At 39.4% G+C, this 19,801-nt stretch overlaps 4 non-coding genes across 4 annotated transcripts; all 4 read right to left on the bottom strand.

The window, feature by feature from the left end:
* Window positions 1–1,742: 1,742 nt before the first annotated feature.
* trnat-ugu (transfer RNA threonine (anticodon UGU)) lies at window positions 1,743–1,814 on the bottom strand. Its single transcript has one exon. It is a non-coding gene; the product is annotated as a tRNA-Thr (tRNA).
* A 2,120-nt stretch (window positions 1,815–3,934) lies between these two features.
* On the bottom strand, window positions 3,935–4,006 carry trnat-cgu (transfer RNA threonine (anticodon CGU)). The gene has a single exon. It is a non-coding gene; the product is annotated as a tRNA-Thr (tRNA).
* An 8,480-nt stretch (window positions 4,007–12,486) lies between these two features.
* On the bottom strand, window positions 12,487–12,558 carry trnat-cgu (transfer RNA threonine (anticodon CGU)). The gene has a single exon. It is a non-coding gene; the product is annotated as a tRNA-Thr (tRNA).
* Window positions 12,559–17,173: 4,615 nt separating this feature from the next.
* trnat-cgu (transfer RNA threonine (anticodon CGU)) lies at window positions 17,174–17,245 on the bottom strand. The gene has a single exon. It is a non-coding gene; the product is annotated as a tRNA-Thr (tRNA).
* Between the last annotated feature and the right edge of the window lie 2,556 nt (window positions 17,246–19,801).

Raw genomic sequence — 19,801 nt, 5'->3', positions numbered from 1 at the left:
TAAGTCTCTACAGTCAGGAGGTGAAATGTTTACTCTTTGCAGATGACCTGGTTCTGCTGTCCCCAACAGCACAGGGTCTACAACAGAGCCTGGATCTGCTAGACCAATACCGTCAGACCTAGGCGCTGACCGTAAACCCCAAAAAGACCAAAACAATGATACGCTAAAAATGAATATAATGATATCCGAAAAAGATCCAGATCTCAGGACATTCTACCTAAATTCTCAATTGGAACACAACCAGTAGAATACTGCACACACTACACTTATCTGGGAATAAGACTCAAAGTTCAACTGGACATTTTAATGATGCAGTTCATGAGCTGAGAGAAAAAGCACGCCGGGCTTTCTATACCATAAAGAAAAATATACAAACTGAAATACCGTCAGGAATTTGGCTAAAATTAATTGAATGTGTTATTGAACCAATTGCACTGTATGGCAGTGAGGTGTGGGGTCCACTTACAAAACATGACTTTACTCAGTCGGATAAACACCCCATTGAGACCCTGCATAGAGTTGTGTAAAATCCTTCTACATGTCAAGAGGAAGGCGACAAACAATGCATGCAGAGCAGAATTAGGCAAATACCCACTAATAATAAAAATACAAAAGAGCAATTAACTTTTGGACACCTAAACATCTAAAACTAAGTGACCCCCTCTCATATCATTACCAAGCCCTGCAATGCCAAGACATGAGCAGTAGGAACCCCCTTACCCAACTGGTCCTCAGGCTGAGATCACAAACCTGCCCTACTAACACAAACCAGGAACACAACACCTTACCAATCAGACCCAAACTAATCACTGAACAATTTAAATAAGCTGTGTATAAAAGAAACAACAACAACAAACAGCTGACTTTGCTTCTCCGACGTGGAGGAGATTATAAAAAGCATCTGTTGTGTCATAAATGATTGTGTGTTGTTCCACTTCAACAATTAGTCTCTCGTTGAGACCCTTTGATCGATCTTTGATCACCTGGTGCCACCGGTCATGACGTAACGTTGATGTGGTGGTGACAAGCTACATGAACTGCGTATTGTGTTTTATTTTGAAAGGGGGCGGAAGTTTATTACGTTGATTCTGTGTCGGATTTCCTGTCTGGTGCGATCTGCTCTGTTGAAATTTACGAGGTTTAGCAGCGGCTCGCATCAAAAATAGAAATGCTACAGAATGCTTGCACCATGGCGCGGAGAGACGCTTCTGGGACGTTCCGCAGCGCGCCCTGTGTGAGTGCTCTGATTGAAATTCTTCTCCTTACATACAAAGCTCTTCGTGGTCAGGCACCATCATATCTAAAAGAGCTCATAGTACCTTACTACCCCTCTAGAACACTGCGTTACTGTCATTATTGTTACCATATCTCCATTACAGTTTATAGTTAGGTTTCTTCCACCTTTTTTCCCTGTGAAAACGTTTTTTAAGTCTTTCCTCACTGGAACCGAGGGTCTAAGGACAGAGGGTGTCACTCCCTGTACAGACTGTAAAGCCCTCAGAGGCAAAATGTATTTTGTGAATTTGGGCTATACAAATAAAACTGATTTGATTTGATTTGATGGGACTTTTCAACAACATCAACAACTAATCTCTCCTCATCCATTATTCTACACACATGAGAGACAACAGCAAGAAGAACAGCAGGACAGGAAGTGCCAAAAATTGGAGGATTTTTACTTAACAAAAGTCCTATTGCATTTTATCACACGTTTCATTTATCATGAAAGTTGATGCTGTTGAAGGCATGGATGGGGGTTGAACCCATGATCTTTGGTTTACAAGACCAACACCTTACCACTTGGCCACCACACCACTTATGTGTTGGATGTATAGTGCTAAGGAGCTAAGGAGGCACCTTAGCTAGGTAGAAAATGGACTGTGAAAACCATTTGATGGCAATGTTAGTTTGTACCTTTGTCTTTCTTGCAGCTCACAAACAAACATTTCCATGTAGGTCATTCTGATGATGATGGTATTAAAGGCATGGATGGGGTTTGAACCCATGATCTTTGGTTTACAAGACCACACTGAGGGATCCCTGCTCTGTGGCTCTTCCTGAGGTTTCTTCCACCTTTTTTCCCTGTTAAAGGGAAAGTTTTGTGGGCAGGTTTTTCCTCACTCGAACCGAGGGTCTAAGGACAGAGGGTGTCACTCCCTGTACAGATTGTAAAGCCCTCAGAGGCAAATGTACTTTGTGACTTTGGGCTGTACAAATAGAATCAATAAAATAAAATTTGATTTAATTTGATTTAGAATGGGTGAAACAAACTTACCACCATCATTTCTTTCCTAGACAACACAGATTAAAACCTTCTTTAAATCTTAAACTACAGCTAAGAGCCCAAATGTGTCTTCTCCTTTCAAATCATTCTAATGTTTTCAAGCACAAAGACCAGTTTCAGAGAACAATTAAAGAGTCTGAGTAGGTAAGCTTTACCCAGAACAATGACTGTTAGCTAAGTATTCAATAGCATGCAAATTGATTGTTACTAGGTGGGTTTCAGGTAGTTACATTAAAACAAAAGAACTGTTTAGAGACAATGACGACATGAAGTAATGAAAGTACTCGTAGAACTGTTGCAGTGAAACTTCAGTCACTCAGAGACAAGATATAGCAGTCTGAAGTCACGAGCTCAGGTCTGGTGACTGCTGTATTAAAAGAACATCTCTCTCTGTATCAAACAGGAACAGCAGTACATTTATGAAATTACTAAAAAAAAAACACTTTTCACCTGTGCTGCTGTTTTTACATCAGCACATGACCCCACGTGGAGGAAGCTTGATGTTAATGATGATGGAGCCAACGTGGTACAGAATGATATCAGCTGGTGTGTTCATTGTTGCTTTACCTGCTCTGTGTTGGTAATATATCAGATAACCTCGCTTTGTGTGTCTTTGCACTAGGTCATCACATGTGTGATTGTCTATAAATTGCAGGGGTGGTTTTCTTTTCAAAAACCATGCTAGCCATGCAAAAATAGTCTGATGCAGTCATTCTGTCACAGTCACAATGGGACATGAGGAAAAGTGAACGCGAGAGAATTAAAAATTTTATTTGCATTTTATTATGCGAGTATATCTTCTTTACTGTGATGAAGGCAAGGCAAGGCAAGGCAAGTTTATTTGTATAGCACAATTCGTACACAAGGCAATTCATAGTGCTTTACAGAGGCAAGGAAAAACATTTGACATTAAGACAAGCAATAGCAATAGAAATAAAAAATTAAAAAGCGAAGAAAATTGAATTAAAAACATCAGAATGTCATTTAAAATCATTAAAACAGCAAATTTGAAAACAATTTAAAACATTAAACGAATCACTGGATTATGATTAAAAATTCTTTCAAAGTTCTTTAAAAGAGCTCAGCCATAAGCACGTGAAAATAGAAAAGTTTTTAACCTGGATTTAAAAATGCTCAGAGTTGGGGCTGATTTCAGTCCTGCTGGTAGTTTGTTCCAGTTGTGAGCAGCATAACTGCTAAATGCTGCTTCACCGTGTCTGGTTTGAACTCTGTACTCCACTATCTGACCTGAGTCAGTAGATCTCAGAGCCCTACTGGGTCTATATTCTACTAACATTTCATTTATGAAGGCAGAAGGCACCACAGCAGTGAGAAACACTGGCATAGAATATAATGAGTGAGATATTTTGGACTTGAACAGACAGAAATCTAACTAGACAACAATCTATCTGTGACTCCTTAGATCAGGGGTGTCAAACTGGTCCACAAAGGGGCCGTGTGGCTGCAGGTTTTCCTTCCAACCAAACAGCAGCAAACCAGATTTGACTCATTTAATCAACTGATCTCAGTCTTCAGAGAGTTGATTGGTTAAACTGTGTGCTCTTGGTTGGTTGGAACTGAAACCTGCAGCCACACGGCCCCTTTGTGGACCAGTTTGACACCCCTTCTTATTAAACCCCGTCTTATTAAAGGCATGGATGGGGATTGAACCCATGATCTTTGATTTACGAGACCAACGCCTTACCACTTGGCCACCACGCCGTGACAGCAGACACCTGTCAATCAAAGAAGCCATGCTCCTGATTCTGCAGAATTTTAAGGCTCATTGCTGTGGCGAGAACGTAGGTCTTTCCATTCATTTGAGTGGGGTACTGCTTTTTGCTTATGGTGGTGTGAGCTGCAAGGGTGTCTGCTAAAAAATGAGGCAGAGAAGATTGTTTCACAGCTCTTTATTAATAAGAACATCAACAACACTCGCACTCTGTTTGCTATAGTTGATAAGCTTACAAACCCCCCAAAAGAGATAGCTTCAGAACTCTCTTCAAAAGAAAAATGCAATGAATTTGCTCACTTTTTCGATGAAAAAATCAAATCTATAAGGTTAAATATCAACACAAATCTACAAAATGATAAAGTGACGCAATTCCTAAAACCGATTAGGAATGAATCAACTGTGATGTCAGAATTTAATACAGTTGATCAAAAAAAACATAGAAGAAACAGTTCAGCATCTTAAATCATCGACATGCTGTCTTGACACAATGCCATCTGACTTTTTTAAAGCTATTGTAAAATCTGTCCAAACAGATCTGCAGCAAATAATAAATTGCTCACTTCAATCAGGCACGTTTCCTAAACCCCTAAAAGTAGCTGCCATCAAGCCACTCTTAAAAAAGCGAACGCTGGATACTTTCAAGTTAACCAACTACAGACCTGTCTCAAATCTTCCTTTTATAGCCAAGATTGTTGAGAAAGTGGTTTTTAATCAACTCAGTAATTACTTGAACTCCAGTGGACTTTTTGACAAATTTCAATCAGGTTTTCGAGCTCACCACAGTACAGAAACAGCTCTTATTAGAGTGTTAAATGACATAAGGTTGAACACTGACTCAGGCAAAGTATCAGTTCTGGTCCTGCTGGATCTCAGTGCTGCGTTTGACACTGTGGATCACAGCATACTGCTGAACAGATTGGAAACATGGGCAGGACTCCGTGGAACAGTCCTAGAATGGTTCAGGTCCTACTTGGAGGAACGGAGTTATTTTGTGACCATTGGAAGTAATCAATCAGATCGAGTGGCTATGACATGTGGGGTTCCTCAGGGGTCAGTTCTTGGACCCCTTTTGTTCAGCCTATATATGCTGCCTTTGGGTCAAATTCTGCAGAATTCTAATGTCAACTATCATAGTTATGCAGATGACACACAGATATATCTTGCGCTGTCCCCAGATGACTGCAGTCCTATAGAGTCATTGTGTAACTGTCTAGAGCAAGTCAAAAATTGGATGAACCAAAATTTTCTTCAGTTAAATCAAGAAAAAACTGAGGTCATTGTTTTTGGCAATAAAGAGAAGAGGGTTGCTGTCAGTAAACACCTTGAGTTACTGTCTCTAGAAACTAAAGACCAAGTCCGAAACCTTGGCGTGTTGATAGACTCAGATCTGACCTTCAACAGTCACATAAAATCAGTCACCAAAACAGCCTTCTACCAACTTAAGAACATATCCAGAGTTAAGGGCTTTATGTCCCAAACAGATCAGGAGAAGCTGATCCATGCTTTCATCTCCAGTAGACTTGACTACTGTAATGGTCTTTTGACTGGACTCCCCCAAAAAAGTATCAAACAGCTGCAGCTCATTCAGAACGCAGCAGCTCGAGTTTTGACCAGAACAAAGAGATCAGAACACATCACCCCAGTTCTTAAGTCTTTACACTGGCTCCCAGTTAGCCACAGAATAGATTTTAAAGTTCTGCTACTAGTTTACAAATCACTGAATGGTTTAGGCCCACAATACATAAACGAAATGTTAGTAGAATATAGACCCAGTAGGGCTCTGAGATCTACTGACTCAGGTCAGATAGTGGAGCACAGAGTTCAAACCAGACACGGTGAAGCAGCATTTAGCAGTTATGCTGCTCACAACTGGAACAAACTACCAGCAGGACTGAAATCAGCCCCAACTCTTAGCACTTTTAAATCCAGGTTAAAAACTTTTCTCTTTTCACGTGCTTATGGCTGAGCTCTTTTAAAGAACTTTTAAAGAATTTTTAATCATAATCCAGTGATTCGTTTAATGTTTTAAATTGTTTTCAAATTTGCTGTTTTAATGATTTTAAATGACATTCTGATGTTTTTAATTAAATTTTCTTCTCTTTTTAATTTTTTATTTCTATTGCTATTGCTTGTCTTAATGTCAAATGTTTTTCCTTGCCTCTGTAAAGCACTATGAATTGCCTTGTGTACGAATTGTGCTATACAAATAAACTTGCCTTGCCTTGCCTCTTAACAGACACTTAAAAATGTGGGTGTTTGAGGAACTGCAGTTTTTGGCACTTCTGTATAGACTTCACTTCACAGCTATGGAGGTTGCCACTTTATTTTAATCACTTTTCAGCATGCAGCTTCCCAAACAATCAACTATTGTCACCACATGACTTGTTCACACTTTCTAGACTATGTCAGGGCCAAGACATGCATAAATAACATGCAAAGACTACCCACAAGATATTCACAGTCATAACAGCGTGGGAGGAGAATTTCACTTACCACGCGTGGAGGACCTTCATTACAGCTTTTCCCAAATGTATCATTAAAGGTGTTGATGTATAAAGACCCTATTAAAGGCATGGCTGGGGAGAGAACCCATGATCTTTGGTTCACAAGCCCAACACCTCACAACTTGGCAATCACAACACTTTGCCAGCCCATTCCCCATGTCATGTGGCCACGATTCTATCTCAAACAAATGGGCATGATCAAAAGAAGCTTGATATGCGAGATTCAGAGAACCGCTGAGCTGGTGAAAACTCTAAGAGGACAAAAAGCAGTGATTCTTAACCATTGGGCCGCGCGCACCACCTATAGGGCTGCAAAAAAACTTTCAGTTTTGCACCTCTCGGCAAAACATAGGTTAGCAATTGTTAACCGCATAGGTTATCAATTGAAGACACCAGATATATTACTGTTATCCATGAGACACTCAGTTACAATACAGCTTCCCACCACATTTTGGTGGTAATGTGTCAGTCAGTTGTTTAACAAGCTTCACAAGCAGCTTTGTGAACGGAGGTAACGAGGGCGAACATAAAAACGGACTGTTGTGACTGTTGTTGTTGTTCATTTGTCACAGATATGAAGAGCAACTTCTGCCATGCAAAAATAAAGACTGCTGAAGCAGTTGTCAAACTCATTCGCAGATTTTAAGGCTATATTTTCATAGGCAGTTTATTTAATTTTTTTAAAAATTGTATTTACAGTTTATTTATTTAATTAACGTTTGTTATTTTGAATGTATTTATTTTATCACCACATAATTTTATTTAACACAAAAATAACTAATAATTAGCTTTTACTACGGAGGGACTGATGAGAAAAATTTGAAATTTGATAAATGAAAAATAAACAATTCAACAGTATGGCCAACAGACCTAGCCTGTTCGGCGTCTTGTTGTATGTGCAGGTTTACATACACATGATAAATAAATGTGGTACAACGTGGTACAGAATTATATCAGCTGGTGTGTTCATTGTTGCTTTACCTGCTCTGTGTTGGTAATATATCAGATAACCTCGCTCTGTGTGTCTTTGCACCAGGACATCACATGTATGATTGTCTATAAATTGCAGGGGTGGTTTTCTTTTCAAAAACCATGCTAGCCATGCTGCATCTTTTATGAAGTAATGGGGAAAATAATGGGAAAAAATATTGTCTGATGCAGTCATTCTGTCACAGTCACAATGGGACATGAGGAAAAGTAACGCGAGAGAAATTTGATTTTTCAATTCAACAGTACGGCCAACAGACCTAGCCTGTTCGGTGTGGTACAACGTGGTAGGGCTCACAGACATGCAAATGTGGAGACAGATGGTGGAGTGATGGGCAGCCACACAGAGCAGCAGCCTGGGAGCAGTTAGGAGGTTCAGTGCCTTTCTCAAGGGCACCTTGGCAGTGCCCAGGAGGTGAACTTGCACCTCTCCAGCTACCAGTCTACCTTCCCTTCCATACTTTGGTCCATACTGGACTTGAACCAGCCACCCTCCGGTTGCCAAGCCTCACAGACTGAGCTACTGCCGCCCCTTATTATTGAATACGAATCAAACTAACTATTTTGCACTTGAAAAGTTGGGCCCCGAGGTCAAAAAGGTTAAGAACCCCTGACATAGAGAAAGGAAAAAGAACATGACTAGGAGGTCGACAGTTACAGAAAGTGATCTGAATGAACAAAGTTCATTGTGTTTAATTAAACAACGTTTTCTGAGGAGAAAATTGTCACTTGTCTCAGAGATATTATTTTTTGTCTTTGAGATATTAATTTTATACTGTTATTTGTTGATGAACTGCAGTCTTGCCAAGTTAGTTAAATTAATTTGGTCTTTGATTTCATTATTTCTTTACCAGTCTACTGTTATTTATCTGTCTGCTGTTGTTGGACATTTGACTAATTAGATTTAGCTTCAGTGAAATGTAACCTGACTTTAATTCAAATAGTGATTATTGTTTGATCATGTGTAGGAGCTAACAGTCATCTCTATTCATTAAGTGTAGTCAACACATTTCTGCCAAACTATGTGTGTTTGACTGTTTTTTGTGTGTGATTGCATGTGTGTGTGTGTGTGTTGAATGGGTTGACTTCCACATAAAGAGGAAGAAAAAACAGCATATGATTTATATTACTGCCTTGATATCAACTAAGTTACCAATGAAAGAGTTTAAACTTGCTCATATAAATATTTGCAGCCTAAAAATGAAGTGACTGAGATAACAGAAGCATTATCATGTGGTATTCCCTTGTTAGCACTATCTGAAATTCACTTAGATGATATATTTAATAACGCAACAGTTAGTATTCAACTATGAGGATGGTGTAGCAGCATTTATTATGTATGTATTATGTAATAGTACTATAATGTAGTAGTAACCAGGTTTATGCATTCAATATTAATAAAGCCAAATGTAGTAGTAACCAGGTTTATGCATTCAATATTAATAAAGCCAATGTGAAACAGTGAAAATGAATGCAGTCATTTTGAGTTTATTAGTACTATTACATAAATCTTATTACTTGCTTCACATTAAGTTTGTTATTTATATTAAAACTATGTAATTCAAATGGATGGAAATTTTGTGGCCAGCATTTTTTTTTTTTGGAGTGTAGAGGCTATAACTAATGCATATAACTTGGTGCAAGTAAACCGACAAGTGTGAATAAAGACAGATTGGTCCAACTTGTATTTTAGTCTCTTTCGTTCAAATTATCTCAGTTCGGTGTAGTGACCATAATTTAGTGCTTGTAAGAAAGACAAAGGTGCCAAAGCAGAACGCAGAGTCGTTTCCAGGCGATCAATGAAAACATTTGTGAAGAGTCATTTGGAGAGGATGTTAGAAATATACAGTATGTACTAGAGTAGGACAATCCAGATGAAGTCTTACTGTGTTATTTATGCAAGTGATTGAGAAACACAACACAGTTAGAAAGCAGAACATCAGGATGATGAGATGGAGAACTGAGGGAATTGGTGAAACAAAGATTTTTAGCAGGTTATGTTAATTATATAATGGCATTAAACAAAACATATACATATCTTCAAGTGTAATGGAACTGTATCTGCTAATTATTTGAATGCTTGTTTTCATGATAATGTAAATGATTTAAGGAGGAATACATAAACCTCCACTGTATTAATGAAGGATTTAATCATGCAGAATAAGAAGTGTAAATTTAAACTGGCAAAAGCTACAATTATACATGTTGAGTGCTTAAAAAATGTAAGTTTCAGGTTCATCTTCTGTTTTGTATTATGCCCACCCAGTTTCTCTTTTCTGCACCTTCGTTTCTCTGCCTCTGTATTTTTTGTTCGCTCTCAAACAAGGTGTCTGTGGGGAGAAAGAGACCACGTCTGAGCCAAGACATCCATAAACAAGCTGTAAACACGCTAACAGAGCTCATAATGGTGGTGACAGCGAGGAGTGGCAAATTTCACTTAGCAAACAAGCAAAGTTTTGCAGCTCATTTTCAGATTTTCTGGGTCATGGAAGATTTTGATGAGCTCATTAAAGGTATGGATGTGGGTAACAGCCATGATCTTTGGTTTACAAGACCAACGCCTTACCACTTGGCCACCACACCTGACGCTTGAGCTGTCATTACGTGTTGCTGTCTAGCATAGTGTCTTTGGCAATCAGTACAAAATACAATTTGTAATGAGCTAACTTTGCTTGCTCGGTAAGTGAAATTCCCCTCTCCTCAAGGCAATGCCCCTTAAAAAACACATTTCTTTCCAGAAAAATACTGTTTTCTACTTGTACTTTGTACTGTACCCAACTACAGATGTTATTTACTAGTTTGTTGCTTGTTTTTCACTTTCCAAAAATAAAAAGGTACTACAGTTCGACAGTTTGCCTGAATCATTTTATTGCTGGTTTCTTATGCACCTTCTCTTATAATTGAGAAAAACTCTGCAGTCCATATATTTAGAAAACGTTTTCGGCAGTTGCCAGTTTACATTTTGTTAGCAAACACTCTCACAACATTAGTTCATTAGCAACCAAGAGAGGAAGAAAATTATTTTTTTGACACGACACATACAATGGTACGTTTCCTGTGGTTGGTTCAATTGGTGTCCACACCAGAAATGAACCGCTCCAGACTTCACTTGACAGCGGCCTGATACTTCCTTCATGGTGGGGTGGAACAATGCTGCACTGAAGTTGCCTTAAAATTCTAGAAACTTTACGATACACCTAACAAAACCCAATTCATACTATGCAGATGGCTCAGAGGCTGCCCATGTCTTTAATACTGGCACCAGGCATCAAACAGTGATCAATGGCTTCAGTTTTTCACAGTACTGATATGATAGGAACCCACATTCTGATCACTAGAGTTATTCAAATCAAATCAAATCAGATTTTATTTGTATAGCCCAAAGTCACAAAGTACATTTGCCTCAGAGGGCTTTACAATCTGTACAGGGAGTGACACCCTCTGTCCTTAGACCCTCGGTTTGAGTGAGGAAAAACTTGCCCACAAAAAACCTTTAACAGGGAAAAAAGGTGGAAGAAACCTCAGGAAGAGCCACAGAGGAGTTATTGTCCCAAAGTTGTGAGTTAGAGTTGTGTCCCAATGACTTTAATGACTCTATCTACCCTTGCTACCGCAAAGAAAGCATGTATTTAAAAAAGCAGTTTTGTATGGTAATATAGATGTTATTTCTTAGTTTGTTGCTTTCTTTTTAATGTAGATTTAACTACGGCCTACACAAGTCTCCTGTAGCAGCTCATCTTCCCTTTTCAGATTTCAGATTTTTCATTTTACACTATCACGACTGTCAATGACATGGGGGGTGCCCATCAAAATTGAAGACCTTCTTCTTCTGTCGGCCCGTCCTCACCAAATACCTCACACAATATTACAAGGCTTGTTGTTTTAATGTTTTTGGAGGTAGAGAGAGAAAGAGAAGGAATGAAAGATATACAGTATATAGAGGAAAAGGTGTATTTGGGAAGTTTTATTGATGCAAATTCTGGACCATTTTCAGAGTTCAGTCAGTTATCCATGCATATAACTAGATTTCCAAAGAAAACACAAGAAACATTCAAGAGAGTGTCAGGAGTGGTGGCCCAGCAGTAAGGTATTGGTCTTGTAAACCAAAAATCTTGGGTTGGACCCTCATCCAGGCCTTTAATATCACCAAAATATTTCAGGAAAATGTGTAATGAGCTACAAGAAAGACTTTAGTAAGTAAAATTCCCCTTTGTGTCAACACTCAAGAGGTTAGAGAAAGAGACGATATTTGAGACAGGTGACAAGACAGGCCTTATCTGGTAATGGGCAACTCCTGTGCCGTAAACAGTCAAGAAGAGAGCAGACTTTTTATTTAAACTTTATTTAACCAGGAAAGCTCCCATTGATATTAAAAATCTTGACCAAGTCAAGCAACAGCACAAACTAACAAGATGTTAAAGCAGACCCAAAACAAAACAGACAGCATTACACACAATACAAAAACTAATAATAATAAAAGTATAGTACAAGCCATGAATTCAACAATATTAGTTAAAACAGTGGCACCACCATCATTCTTCTCTTGGTCTTAAAAAATGATTCAAAAGCATCCAAGGAAATGTTTGAGTTTTATACATTCTGTATTACATTGCAGTCTGACAGTGTAGAGTATCCAATAACACTCTTCATAGTATTCATTCATTCCATCTTTTCATCATTTCTCACTCCATCACCTGTTTGCTGCTGAAAAAAATAACTATTTCACTTGTATCTGTGTTTACAAGGGTTCCTGTAGCAGCAGGACTTCCCCCTTGTAGTATCTGCAGTGAAAAACAGACCAAATAAACTTAAGTTCCATATTCTGTTTCTTTAACTTTCCATTCCAACTTTTCTAAGTATTTCTAATGTATTCAAGCTGGAATGAAGAGCCACAGCATTCCATGTGCTATTCATGGAACTTCCTATTACTACCCCAGTTTCATTGCAGCACATTCTGATGATGATGATACCATTAAAGGCGTGGATGGGGATCGAACCCATGATCTTTGGTTTACGAGACCAACGCCTTACCACTTGGCCACCACGCCCCTTTTCAGGCAACTTTGACACCTTCATACCTGGCCATTATTTTCCTCCGAAATAGTATTTTGACAAGTTGACGTCTACTTAGTCACTTTTTCTGGACCATTTACTGCATCTCTGCTCAGTGAGATGTTCAGATGTCACAGAGATAGCTCACGTGTCAATCACATCATGTCTGATTTCCATACATTCCATTTCTAAATTCAATTCAAGCTCCAGAAAAGTTAAGCCTGAGCCCTGAGTAGAGAATCTTTTGTCAAAATGAGTTTAATTCAGGAGCAGACTCAAAATGAGTTTTGAGTCATTGCTGATGACCTTAGTTATTACAGTTTTTTCCAGTTGCTAACACACTGAAATGACATGGATACCACAAATATTTAAACTGACACACAGGGAGCAAAACCTCATCTCAAGTCTCCAAAACTTTAAACACATTTTCTGCTTTACACACATTTTGCAATTTGAAGTGGCTCTTTTTAAGTTACTGAACATGGTTCTCTGCATAAGACACAACAATCTGACATAAAGTCACATGTTTGCAATTTCAAAACACACGATAAAATAAAATGACACTACATGAGCTCATCGGCCACTACATGTGCCACCTGGCCAAACAGGAAGTAAGCAATAAAAGAGAACAGATGAGCATCTTTTTTTCTTTGACAACAACAATGGAAGACATTGTTGAGAGAGGAAGAGGAAGAGGGAGGGTGAGAATGAGAGGGGGAGGAAGAGTGAGAGGTCGGGGTAGAGCAGTGTTGTCTAATTATCTTTGCTTTCCTTTTTATTTTATTCTTTCTGCACATTTTTTTCTGCAGTTGTATTTTTCAGCTTACTGTTGTGTGAGCATATTTTAGTTCACTCCAATGTAAATATATCTGCTGTGCATATGTTGCACTGACTTGTTTGGTGAAAAATAAAAAAATAAATATTTCAATAGCACGTGTGTGTATCTGCAAATATTTCTGTGCATGTGAACAATCTGAAGAATTCTCTACAGTTTGAACTATGTTAGTATTATGGCAAAGCATACTAAAGATGAGGGTGCTTTTCATTATGCCCAACAGTGTGTAGTTGGTTAGACAAAAATCTGTAATACAAATGAAGTCTGTGCCATCTGGTGCAAAAGTTTGACTTTGGTTGCAGTGCTTCATTTTGCAGGATATATGAGTTTTTTAGCAGTTTGGGTGTGTGGTTTGGTGAATTGTGTTAGTGTTTTGATAAAACCAGCCTAGTTTGCAAAATTGTGTTTAAGCAATTGGATGTTTAAACACATGCTGTCTTATCATTTATCTGGTGTTGACTGAGATAAATGACGTCAACATTCATGAAATGACTTCATGGTTCATAACATTAGATGCTGCAGTGAGTCTGAATATATGTATATGCAGCCAATCATTAACCTAACAACCTCTCTAAACACAGACTTTGGAACTTCTTCCAACATCATTCTGCATGACAAAGATAATGACCGACACACATTTACGTCAGCACATAAGTAAGTGAAGCGTGGATACATCCACAGAGAAAAACACATGCTGACCCTCCAAATGTCACAAACAGGAGGATGTACACACATCAGCAGCAAAACACATGCAGGCTTGGTGTGTTTGTCACTGTGTAGCGATCACTATTATTAGTCTTGAGTCAGTCTGCTGAAGAGTCCATTTGCTTGCATTGTAATTCAAGTGACACTTGAAAATTGTAGAGAATACAAGAGCATAGAACAGTGTGTGTGTGTGTGTGTGTGTGTGTGTGTGTGTGTGTGTGTGTGTGTGTGTGTCACTCGGCCCGGTGACAACAGATCATTCAACTGAAATTACTAACCAAAGGTAGCTGTTACAGTGTCCCTCTTCAGCCCTAAATTCACACACGTTCATGCTGATTTTTATTTCCTTGTTGCGATTTGCCCATTAGTTCTTGTTTCCTTTCTAACTTGTCACTAGAGCACTCATTAAATGTGAAACAAATCTAACGAAGAGAAATAGAGAGGAAGTCAGAAAGTGACTACTTGGAGGTCAAACAGGAGAATCTTGGTGAATGTGGTGAAAGCTGTTAGATATTTTTATTAGTAATTATTTAAAGCTGCTGCCTTAATCAATTTTTTGACAACTGGCGGGTGTAGACACAATATATGATATTGTCACATTTTACGTTGATATGTGGAACATGCTAGCACACAGTTGCCTGTTTTTTTGTGTCCACTAATATCTGCCTGTTGAGGTGGTAAATGCTCCACAATGTTCACCAGCTACTTGCTAAATGAGTCTATGTTTATCAGAGCTTTTTTACTAAAAACATCTGGACACCTGGACCCATTCTGTCCTGTCCAGACCCAGAGTCGGAAAAGACATATCATTGATTTTTATTTAGTTTTGTTGGAGATTACATTTTGAGCAGCGACTCTTTTCTGACAGTGTTTCTACACCGCTACTCAGCTAAAGGGACATCCTACCTGTCTCTGATTGGCCAGTACTCGTTGCCTTTGTGGGTCTGAGTTGGTTGGGTTTGGCCATGAAGACTGAGATTAGTCAAGATGAGGACAAGAATGTCAGCCAATCACAGGCTTAAAGTTACTAAAATGCTCCATAAAACCTAACCTCACCTTATATAAAATGTTGCTTTTGTTAGTATGTATAAGAATAACAATGTAACAATATAAAAAGAGTGTGACAGTATCCATCCAAATTTATAGAAAACATTTAGTAATGTTCAAGTTCAAGTAATTCAGCAAAACAAAATGCAAATGCCTGTGTGTATCCATTACCTTCATGTTCATATAAGGAGTTGGTCTAAAAGACAGAAAGCAGGATGTGAATCAGACATTTGTGTTTGTTTCATGTATTTATGAACAATCATGGATGGATTATAGAGCCATGAGAGCCTGAAACAAAAGATCAGGCATGTGATTATTGGACTGTCAGATTAAGAGCATTACCTCTCATTTGAAAGAGGTAAAACTCACCTCAAGTGAACGTGAGGCGGGATGCACCCTGGACAAGTCACCAGCTCATCACAGGGCACATACTCTTTGTCTGCAACAAGTTCACTGTATCAATTTGAAAGGTGACGAAGTGTCAATGATCCATTCACAACTTGTCTCCATTGCCCACAAGTGCAAAGAAAAAATAATTGACTGCAGGTTTAAAGGCTGACTAATTTAACCAATTTAATTAGAATAAGTACTCAATGCACAAGCTAAAAGATGGATATCAAGTCATTTGTACACTGTGGGGGTGATGGAGCAGACATGTTTCTGCCAGAGACCAGTAGAGGAGTTGCCACACATTGTCATTTGGAGTCTGACGTGATTCCTCGCAGTGCATATTTTCTGCTCATCATTCTGTCACCGCAGAACAAAACAGCTCGGAAAAATAAAACAACAGTTTGATCCTTTTTGTTATGATTTCCCCACTAAAGCACTTGAACATGTGACAAGTTGTGTTTACTGTCAGTAGACTGGAAGCTCTTCAAGTACTTAGTCGTGGGTAAAGAATTCAGAGTGACATTGCGTGGCTTTCAACAGGCCCACTGAGCATGGTCTGTCCAAAAAGAACCATGCCTCCATAAACAGCAGAGCTCTGCATTATTGATGAGGCCGGGATGACACTTGGTGTTTGTCGGTGGAGGTTCACACATTTTAACTCACAGATTCTGTCACTGATGTATTATTCTGTCATATTTGCATGCAGCACCTTCACTGCAGTGCATCTGATATATTCTGCTTTTTCTTCCTCAACACATTAGAAACTAGTGTTTTCACCTCATTTTTGTCTGAAAATAGTTTTGACTAAAAAATACTGCATGAATTAGTCAGAACCCTATTCATTAAAATATATATTGTTGAACTGCTTTAGTACCATATTCCAGCAGGAGTTCGTTAGAAAATGGGGAGATAATCCCACAAAAATGACATCTGGTTAAGTTCAAGTGACAAAGCCCGTCACAAAGCCCTGGGGGAAATCATGTGATGTTCTTATAGAGTCACAGAGTGAGCAGAGGGGGAACACTGGGTCAACACAAATGTAGGCTTAATGTAAGAGACAGCTGTTAATTTCTAATTTCCAATTGACAGGCAACGTTCACGTTGGTTCCCTAACCTTAAGTCATTGTGGTGACTGTGGGCCCGAGTTAACCACGCCTATTGTCTTGTTTTTCCTTTACATCTGCTCTGACAGGTTCCTTTGATAAGATCTGCCCTATCTTACCTATCATGACTCTGGTAATGATTTTATTCAGAGAAATGGGCCAAATTAAATAATAATGTAAAGGTTTTGAGCCATACAAGAAACAAGCTACCATCCCTCGTGGCCTCGGGGCTTTCCACATGCCTAACTGTCTTTGGGCCAAACACTGAAACCCAGATGGTCCAGATGGTCGGGTCAGCACCTTGCAGGATATTTCTTTGTCATCAGTGTGATTGCAAAGGGGCAAACGGTTTTATTAGGTAGGTATTTATAATTGTCTTATTAAATTTTAAATGCCCTAATAATCTACATACATACATCTGCAGTACAACACATCTTGGACCATTTATGGTTAACCTGTTTTAGGAATTATCTGGGTGGCTTTAGCCATAGAGGGGAATTGAGAGACATGGTATTTTTAGCCACAGATTAAAGGCATGAATGGGGGTCGAACCCATGCTCTTTGGTTTACGAGACCAACGCCTTACCACTTGGCCACCACGCCCCTTGAGTACCTACTACCGTATTTTCTGCACCATAAGGCGCACCTCAATGAATCGCCTATTTTAAAACTGTTTTCATATATAGGGCGCACCGCATTATAAGGCACATAGAATAGAAGCTACAGTAGTGGCTGGGGTTGCGTTATGCATCCACTATATGGAGCTGCGCTAAAGGGAATGTCAACAAAACAGTCAGATAAGTCAATCAAACTTTATTAATAGAATACAAACCAGCGTTCTGACAACTCCGTTCACTCCCAAAATGAATAAACAGCTGTTTTATTATTTTTCCAGAGGTAATGTCAATGACGTAGTATTTTCACAACACAGTTGGCCCAGGTCATCTTGCTGCTTCCTCCACTTCCGCACCATTGATTCGTTAATGTTGAATTCTCTCGCTGCTGTATTCCCATGTTCTACTGCGTGACTGATAGCCTTGAGTTTGAGCTCTGTGTCGTAAGCGTGTCTCTTGAAAGGAGCCATTTTGGGGTCTTTACACATACACAAATGGTGTTGGACTGAAATTACTCTTTATCGTTCTTACCGCTGTTACTTCGGCGACGCCCCCTGACTATGGTAGCCATGATAGACCAATATTGATGCATATATAAGGTGCATCGGATTATAAGGCGCACTGTCGGCTTTTGAGAAAATTGAAGGCTTTTAGGTGTGCCTTATAGTACAGAAAAGACGGTACTTCTAATGTATTCAATCTGGAAGAAGAGCCACAGACTTCCACATACTATTCATGGAACTTCCTATTACTACCCCAATTTCCATGGAGCACATCCCAGACTTTCCACTGTATGATGGTGATACCATTAAAGGCATGGATGGGGATCGAACCCATGATCTTTGGTTTACAAGACCAACGCCGTAATGATAATGAAATCCTCCTTTTCTCAATAATGGATCAAGGTGATCCTGCTGACTTTATCTGAGTATTTCAAAACGCTGGCAGGGTGGAGCGCCGTGATCTCGACCTGGCCGGATATGGATTTCCATGTTATAAAAGCATGTCACTGTGTAGTTTAGACCATCTAACCATTATGTACATTTTGTTTTAGCTGTTACAGATACTAGGCCTACAGGAGCTCTGTAAGCTGGTGTTGGGGCTCACTCGGCCGGAGAATCAGGGTGGTACTGCTGTGTGGTGCGACAGATATGGAGTCCCTAGACAGTCAAGGAAGGTACGCGGGGTCAGACCAGTCCTTGATTGAACCTCAACACGTAGCCAGGTACAACCTCGCTTCCCTGGTCTTGCAAATTGGGCTGCGAGATCCTCAGGGATGGGGATCCTCAGCACCTCATCCATGCATGGGCCAGAATCTAGGAAATCCTTCTCAAAGATGAGGTCCAACATAACCTATAAGACAATACAGGAGAGATTTATGAAAGAAGTTAATATACTTATTAATTATCCAATTTACATAAGGTAAGAGCCCTGTTTTATGTTGTTTATTTTTCACTCGTATAATAGATGTTTGCACATTCTTTGACTTATTGCCATTTTTAATAAAAAGTTGTAAAACTTATCGACGGTTTGTTCTACTTTCTTAGCTGTTGCTGTTGTTGGGAAGTTCAACCTGAATAGCGGCTCACCAGCTGATGTTGTAGCTTAGGGACGCCCAGCATTTTCATTGAAGTGGAGGGCTGCCAGGTGGAGTCTAGGGAAGAAAAACAATAACAGAATTAAAGCTGCAAGCAGCGATGGTCGGGCCCTCGCATATGCGCGCACGTCGAAATGTGCGCACGTTGAAATGGCCACACCGTTTCCCCAAAATTCATAATTTTGATAACTGTTACTCAGGAAGTCTATGTGAACACACCTACCAAGTTTGAAGTGATATGGATACAATCCCCTAGGAGTTCGTTCAAACATGACCCCTTCTCAACCAGGCCGAAACACAGAAAATGGAGATTTTCATTCTTAAATATCTTGCTTTATGTTCAATCTTAGCCCATTGCTCCAAGAGAGTTTTTTGTAGGTCCTTGCATGTTCTACAATTGGGCTGAGTTTCGTGACTCTGTGGCCAAAAGTGTGGCGGGGCTGTTCCACTGAAAAATTCAAGGGGGCGCTATAGAGCGCTTTTGCCCCGCCCCCTCATTAATTATGCATCCGAATTGTGCATAATATTGGTGAAATCCAAACACGTCAAGAGAAAACAGCAAAAATGCAATTTTGTTAATTACAGCGCCTCCTAGTGGACAAATGACACCAAATTGTATTGGCACACTTTGGGGCGGGTCTCGATGCCTGTGACCGAATTTGGTCTTCGGAGGTCAAAGCGTTGCCGAGATATGAGCAAACGTCCTGTCTGTCAACAGCGATTGGCTAACATGAAAAGTTGGCATCAACTATCAATGGGGCAACCCACAGTATCTGTGGATATCACAATTTCATTTAAAAAACAAACACTTCAGGAGATATGAGCAAAAACAATAGTTTGCTAAATATAGCGCCCCCTGGATTGGTTAACATGAAAAGTTGGCATCAACTATCAATGGGGCAACCCACAGTATCTGTGGATATCACAATTTCATTTAAAATACAAACA

This window comes from Larimichthys crocea, chromosome I, assembly GCF_000972845.2.
Source record: "Larimichthys crocea isolate SSNF chromosome I, L_crocea_2.0, whole genome shotgun sequence".
Taxonomy (NCBI): Eukaryota; Metazoa; Chordata; class Actinopteri; family Sciaenidae; genus Larimichthys; species Larimichthys crocea.
The sequence above is the reverse complement of the archived record's forward strand: the minus strand, read 5'-3'. Positions and strand labels throughout refer to the sequence as shown.